Source organism: Temnothorax nylanderi, unplaced genomic scaffold (genome assembly GCF_030848795.1).
Source record: "Temnothorax nylanderi isolate EJ_2023f unplaced genomic scaffold, tnyl_v1.0 TNYL_tig0602_pilon, whole genome shotgun sequence".
Lineage (NCBI taxonomy): Eukaryota > Metazoa > Arthropoda > Insecta > Hymenoptera > Formicidae > Temnothorax > Temnothorax nylanderi.
Genome location: NW_027249664.1, coordinates 84,921 through 92,500, shown reverse-complemented (window position 1 = coordinate 92,500; position 7,580 = coordinate 84,921). Strand labels below are relative to the sequence as shown.

Here is a 7,580-nt window from a genome sequence, read left to right as displayed (position 1 = left end):
TAAATTACTCTACAACAATTATAGAGCTGAATTGTCATTTTTGATAGTTGATAATATCACGCAAGAGCGTTGTTAAAGAATCGAGCGCGACTACTAGGGTCCGCGTAGTATTTAACGCATCAGCCAAAACATCGTCTAATTTGTCATTAAATGACGTTTTGATGGTCGGTCCAATCATTCAGGACAGCCTATTCGCCATATTAGTTAGGTTTAGAGCACGTGAATATGTCTTTACGGCAGACAAAGCCGAAATGTATAGACAGGTCAACGTTCATAAGCCTGATCGAAAATTCCAACGCATCGTATGGCGTTCGGATATAAGAGAATTATTACGACATTATCAATTAAACGCAGTAACATACGGTACAGCGTCAGCTTCATTCGAGGCTATTCGATCCCTTCAGGAAACAACAAAGGATAAACGGGATGTTTACCCTGAGGCATGTAACATTATCATTACCGATTTTTACATGGACGATCTAATTTCGGGATCTGACACAATCGAACACACGAAAAAACTAGTGCAGGACATAGACACGGTACTGCGCAGCAGATGCTTTCATTTACGTAAATGGAATAGCAATAGCAGGGAAATTATTGATTCAATACAGCCAGAACCCGGTCCTAGTCAAATACATTTATAACGACCTGCCGTTTTTATGTAATCGAACGCGGACTAGCTCGCCGGACCAGGGGTTCGATAGGTAGGCCCAGAGGCAGTAATCAGGATTTGATTCACACATACACGGTTTATTTAATACTTGAAAAAATATTTAATACTTGCAATAATACAGCAAATGATAACGCAGGTATAATCCAGCGGTTTATACGGACGCACACGTATAAACGGAACGCAATATTTACAACGGCTTATGCGGACGCATACGGAGCGCGGTATTACAGCGATCTATACGGGAAACGGAACACGATATTTACAACGGGTTATGCGGACGCATACGGCGCGGTATTACAGCGATCTATAAACGGAGCGCGAGTCGCGGTCGGGAAGACCGGAACGAAGGAACGGTCGGTCAGGATGAGGAATTCCGGAGCTTCGGTGACAAGACTACTTTCCAGACCAAGTTTCCTTGACCCCGCTTGGCCGTTGCAACTAAGAATTAAAACGTGATGGAGTTCGAGCAGCGCCCAAGACCTCTTGGAACGAGGTCCAGATCACTGGACCCCGCTGTCGTGCCTCGAAAAGAAGTGAGCTTTTTGTTGCGACACCGATATTTTATACTCCCCCCCCCCCCCGGAGCGATAAATTCGGTAGGGGTAGCCGATCTTCGTGCGAGCCGCGCGTGAGTCGGAGCGGTGCGGAATTACCGCGCTCTCGCACTCGGCGAAGATCGGCTCCCATCGGCGCTTGTCGGAGCTCCGAGGGGATATCGGTGCTGCGAGCCGCTAATGCTCGCGCACACGATAATTATATGTGAGATTAAAAAGGTGGGCCCACCGCGCCCTGTCCTCGCCCGATGGATGGTCGGTCGGGCGGCATCCGGCTGGTGGTGGCCGGGAGACGATGCATTTAAGGGGTGCATCGTTACACATTTAACGCAAGAAGTTAATCAAAAAATTGAGCGGATTGATCCTTAAAGGAAAAAACTGTAGTAAGATCAAAAATCATATATTATAAATAAACGACACAAGAGCCATGAAAAATGAAGGAATCACAAATCTGTGAAACATCAAGGAAAATTAAAAGAAGAATGCGAGGCATTAAAATGTTGATGAATCCATTCCTCCTTTTCCAACTAGTTCTGATAATGAATGTAATATTAATAATGTGTCTAAATCTTGTGTACTTTCTATTTCATTCCAAATTTTTTGTATTTTATCCACTCTTTGTTGAAATTTGTTGCGTTCCGATCTTACCCAAAATTTCGGGTGCTTTATCAAACTTCTAATATTTTTTTCATGCTCAGTCAGATTAGCTGTAAATAATATTGAATTGTAAAAACAGTAAAAATATTCTGGAAAAAAGTGTTTACATTAGAGAGTTCATAATATACCTAAAAATTCTACAATTCTCGAGTGTTTATTTAAGCTTTCTCGAAGTTCCCGGTTATGTCTCTCTGAAACATTGTTCGTCCTATGTAATTTTTTGAAAATACAGAACGAACCGGGCTTAAAGCCATTCAGCCATGTTTCCCCATAAGAAGGCAAACTACAGGGGGTTCAGCCCCCCGGGGCAATTGACGGCGGGTAGGGGGTAGGAAGCGAAACGCGTGGGGAATGCCGTAAGAGGTGGGCGAGGGGATGGCGTCGGCAGACGGGTGCCGCGCCGCCGCTGCTTTTCGGGTAGGGATAGGGGGGGCTGCGAGGGGCGCCACTCCAAATTTCCCCTCTCGCACTTTTCAGGGGTGGCGGGGTGCGAGGGGAAGCGACGGAGGCGCCTCTCCGCGGTTTCGCGGATGGATCCCGCATCTCCGACGACGACGGTGCGGTAATCGATCGTCGGCCCACGACAATCGATCGATCGTCGTCGTCGTCGTCGGAGATCCGTTCCGCATCTCACGCTTGGACTCGCAACGCGGACGCTTACGTGTTAACATTTTCAACCGTGCAAAGTAAAAGCACATGTATCGTGTTTTGTTTCTTGTTGTAATAATTGCTAAAATCGACATTGTAATAATTGTACGGACAAGAACAATTTTAATGTACCCGAGTTTATATTTTAACATTTGCCGCTAAACATCGTCGTCGGAGATCGTCTCCGTTTCTTAACGCGCTCGGCGCGTCGGCGTCACGCGCGAGACGCGTGATCGCGGTTATCTCTCAAAGTTATTCCAGGAAACGCGGCGCGGTTATCTACTGCCCTATTGACCCCGTACATCTGCCGTCGAATCGTTATCGGGCGCTATATAACCGCTGGGAGAACGCCAATTTCGATTCTGCAATGTGCGTGGTGGAAAGTATTAATCTTATCGTATTTTATTTGAAATAATATTTCAACGCGACGATTGATGTCATCGCGCTTCTTTCTCCTACTGTGCAGTCAAATATTTCAATGACCTTCCCTCTACCATAAGATCCTTGTCTTCTTTTCGTACAACTATATCCACCTTCATTTCATCGACTGCACTTCCTACCAGAAATGCATCTCAACCTGCGCATCACTGATTGCTTGCACGGTATGTCGTGTCTGCTAACGCGCACACGTGCGAGTGTGTGTGCGTGCGTATATTCTATGTGTTACTGTGTGTGTATTGTTAAGTTCAGCGACGAATGTGTTGAACGTCAAAATTTTACTCTCGTGAGCGAATCCATCGTTTTTTATATTGTATGCTTTATGTATTAACTTACACTGTCTCCACTGGTAGGCTTAGTAACAACATCGTGTTGATGCCTCACCATTTGCGTGCACTTTATATTTATACTCTCTATAACTGTATCCTCCACTAAGCATCGCAATAAATTAAATTAAATTAAATTAAATTAAATTAAATTGATCACACGGAGGACGATCGGGTTTCCCTCGATCTCGAAATTCCGTCCGATCTGGACAGTATGTTACGGTGACACATTATCGTCGGACAATCTATATTGCAGCGAGTCGTTGTCGTCCGACACGGACAGCGTCGAATTCGTCGACTCCTCGTCGCCGATCTCCTACGAACGCGAGGCGGTCACGTTGAAGGAGAATGCTCGATGGAATCTGACGACGTACAGTGTGAGAAGAGAGATCGGTTTTCGGTCTCCGCGTGAGGAAATGTGGATGAAGACTGTAGTGGCTCAGAGCGTCAGAGCGAAGTCTTACATGCGTGGACTTCCGAGGAAGTTTTCGAAAGGGGATCAGAGAGGAACTTCTGTCAAGATATTCAAGGAGATTCGTCGAAAGTTAAATTCAGTATACCTCTGGACAGCGACGGTTGGACCATGTGGCTGAGCACGCGTCATTACGCGTCGAAACGTTCTTGAGCGATCAAAAATTAAAAAAAATGCAGGAGGATCGCGATCTCATCGAACTCGCAACGGGCGTCGACTCGTCGGGCGCGTATCGTGAGTGGGAACGACGGTGCGAAGAGCGTCTCACGTCTCTGCGAGAGAGATGCCGAGAAAAACCTCGGCCGACGTACACCGGAACGTTAAACTCTCTTATCGCTCGAGTGGCGCGATTGGAAGAAGCGAGAAACGCTCTGCGTCAACGTTTCGCGCATGTGGGAGCCGGTCACGGCGAACCGAGCAGAGGATTTTCGTGGACGGAGATTGAGACGGATTTCGACAGTCGCGTACTGACCGGTGCGGTGATAAACTCGAATCATGTCAATCCTCGACTATTTCTCGAGGACGCGAGGGACACGGTGCTTGAACAAGTGCGCGTCAATCACGAAAGACACGCGTGCCTGAAGGTCAACACAGTTTTCAATGGCAAGTTCGTCGCGGGAGCTCAAACCGCCGTCAAAAGCATCGCCACGAAAAAACGTCAGCTCTTTCCTACGTTAAAGGTGGAAAACTATCGATATACCATCGATTATTATCGATAGTTTTGACTATTAAAAATTATCGATGTCATTTTTACAACTATCGATAGTTTTGGATATTTTTTTTTTTATTTATTCAGATAAAAGAGGGACCATGGGGGGTGCCCATATGGTCTAAATAGAGAGAACGAAACTAGTTGTATAGTTTTCGATATTGGTTTTATATTTCGTCGACATCTGGTTTCACATGGGGCGTAACTTGCATGATCTTAAGCGTCGTTTACATTGTAAACGACTTTATGTTTTTTCATTTTCTTTTTTGATCTTTCTTGTAAATAATTTTGAAGAACTAGTTTAGTAATTATACAATTTAGTCACGTCACTTCAAAAATTGATGAAACTTATTTGACGTGTTTTTGCACGAAACGAATGAATCTCAGAAATAAGCGTCACTCTTTTCCGTGAAGCGAGATATTAAGCTTTAAAATATTTTTTTGTTTAACCTGTTTTCGTCAAACTTAAGACGATTTAGCATTTTAGCAGAGGCCCCGATTCTTGAACTCGTACGAAAAATTTTCGTATACGTAGATAACGCGCCGCTGCGCAGTCACTGATTGGTATAAACCTTCTACTGCCTTCTAGATCTCAAATCATATACTGACTGGTTTCACATGGGGCGTAAAGCCCGGTGTCCACGATGCAAGAACTGTGTCCAAGTTTCGGTTTAAGCCAATCAACTTGAAGCTCTTACAGAAAAGTAGCAGTTTCATTGGCTTAAGCCGAAACTTGGACACAGTTCTTGCATCGTGGACACCGGGCTTTAACTTGCATGATCTTAAGCGTCGTTTACAATAATAAAACTTACCTCTGTTCTCATGGATTTAACGAGATGTCTAATGGAGAGTTATCTAATATCTGTTTTATGACCTCACTTGTTGGTCGACACGTGCGTCGTCGTGTTCGAGACGAAGAGAGAATACTCGACGCATTTTATGAAAATCCGAACAACAGCGTGCGTCGTGCAGCATGCGAGTTTCATCTCTTTCGGTACGAGGTGCATCGCACTTTACGAGAGAATGATTTGCATCCATACCACTACCAGCGGGTGCAACAGCTTTTAGCGCGAGATCTAGAACCACGGATATACTTTTGTGAAGGTATTGTCATTATCAACTTTTTATATTCGCGGTAATTTGAGTGTACAATAATTAAATTAAACTGTCGAAAAAAACATACGTAGGATTCCTCGCGCAATGCCGACGGAATTTATCTTTCCCGGATTACATTCTATGGACCGACGAAGCGACGTTTACACCAAACGGCGTATTCAATTCCCGGAATTTCGTGTATTGGTCGGATGAAAACCCTCACGTCGTCCGTGAAGGCGGATTTCAATATCGCTGGTCCATAAACGTATGGGCGGGAGTAATCGGGAATCAAGTGGTAAGTAAAAGTAGAAAGAAAGCAATTTTCTCTTGTTGTTTAAGTGAAGAAACATTTTCATTCATTATTTGCAGATCGGTCCATATTTCCTCCCACCGCGTTTAACTGGCAATATTTATGCCAATTTTATTGAAAATGAATTGCCAGTTCTTCTCGCGGATGTGTCCCTTCGCGTACGGGCGCAGCTAGTTTTTCAGCACGACGGAGCTCCCGCTCATTTTAGTCGTCAAGTGCGCGAAATATTAAACGCGCGTTTTCCGGATAGGTGGATGGGTCGTGGTGGCCCAATCGCCTGGTCGGCACGGTCGCCAGATTTAAATGTATTAGACTTTTTTGTATGGGGTCATATAAAAAGTCTAATCGAGCAGTGGCGTAATGGTGGAGAAAACGAGGTACGTGAAGCTATTGTTGCGGCCTTCCATACTATTACGCCGGACATGGCGCACCGTGCGACGCGCAATATTGTACGAAGGGCCGAACTCTGCATACGATAAAGAGGACGGCACTTCAAACAATTTTTGCATTAAATAATGAGAGTGGATTAGGCCTACCGGGGAAACCACTATAAAAAAAAAACGCACCAAGCTATCTACCGCAAGGTGGTGTGGAAATGATAGCGTATTATTTTCCTGCCAACGAAAAGGCGAGAGGCTAAGAGCCAGCGCATGTACATTGCCGTAGTATCTTACGCCTTACGTACAGAAATTACGTACGAGAATTTTGCGTTACGCGGCACGTACGCAGCAAAAAATCGTGTGTACGTATTGGTTCATACGTTAAAATTTCCTTGTGTTACCAAAATTTAATTATTACTTCAATGTAAAATACACATACAACAACCATGTTATTATTTTCTTAACATTTTCATATGTTACATTTATGTCAACGTGATAACTTAACATTTTATGCGTATGTCATGTAGAAATTAAATATTATTTTGAGTTCTTTTAATACAATTATTTTTTAAAAAATAAACACGTCTTATGGTGCGTGTGCACCTGCGAGTAAAACTCTCGAGAGTAGCTCTCGAGATTGATTCTTGCAAATGGACATATTCCTGGAGAGTACCTTGCAACCGATGCCTAAAGTCCAGACGGTAGCATCGCCCTCATTGGAACTATTACTCAAAGGGAAAGCGGCAGCGCAAATGTCAGCCAAGAAGGAGACGACCTTAACCAAGGCCGAGAGGAAATCCACCGATCCTAGGATGATCACATCCACCCCTATTCCCGAAAATAAAGATCCCGATAAGCTAGATACGAATTCTGACGCCGATACAACGATTCCTATCGAGGACACTGATCCAGAAGATGCGGAAGAACAGCTGATCCAGTGTAGCCAGCAGATACAGCCTGAGGACGAAGCGGCAGCCGAGTCTCAAAACGCATAAGGTTGGTCGAAGGGCTGAAACATGTAGAGAACGCGATTAGAATCATTCAAACAATAAGCGTGATAATGATAAAGGTTGTGATTTTAGAAGCGTTATATATATACTTACCTTGAAGTGACACATGTCACTTTAGACTTACATAGCGAGTGACATACGTCACTATAGATTTACATTGACACATGTCACTGCAATTTTACACAGTAAGTGACTCTTGTCGCAGTAAATGACTCTTGTCATAGTAAATGACCCTTGTCACAGTAAATGACAGATGTCAGACGAATAGTTTTGATATTTAGAGTTAATTAATCAAACGCTCTTCCAAA

General features: G+C 44.1%; 1 pseudogene; it reads left to right on the top strand.

Moving 5' to 3' along the window:
• The first annotated feature begins 3,941 nt into the window (after nt 1-3,941).
• On the top strand, nt 3,942-6,394 carry LOC139784261 (uncharacterized; annotated as a pseudogene).
• The last annotated feature ends 1,186 nt before the right edge of the window (nt 6,395-7,580 follow it).